Source organism: Penaeus monodon, chromosome 30 (assembly GCF_015228065.2).
Source record: "Penaeus monodon isolate SGIC_2016 chromosome 30, NSTDA_Pmon_1, whole genome shotgun sequence".
In the NCBI taxonomy this organism is placed as follows: Eukaryota; Metazoa; Arthropoda; class Malacostraca; order Decapoda; family Penaeidae; genus Penaeus; species Penaeus monodon.
The window spans coordinates 4,591,089-4,591,301 of record NC_051415.1 but is presented as its reverse complement, the minus strand read 5'-3'; the positions used below and the strand labels follow the sequence as shown (position 1 = coordinate 4,591,301).

Below are 213 nucleotides of genomic sequence, written 5' to 3'. Positions count from 1 at the left end.
CTGAATGAAGATATTAGAGGGATTTCAAGTACTGAGTATATGGGAATGTTAATTAAGGCGAGGATTTTAAGCCACGTGATAGATGTAGAACACGTTTATATTTCTCTCTCCCGGTTACTCAGTTTATCCACCTCCCTGCTAATCTGCATACGTAAATAGTTCCTTCCCCAATTAGAAATACTTACCCATTCTAAATCATTATTACACGTCAAT

At 36.6% G+C, this 213-nt stretch overlaps 1 protein-coding gene across 1 annotated transcript in view; it reads left to right on the top strand.

Moving 5' to 3' along the window:
* LOC119592483 overlaps positions 1-213 on the top strand; it is a gene marked incomplete in the record, with an annotated part of 33,525 nt that overhangs the window by 26,645 nt on the left and 6,667 nt on the right.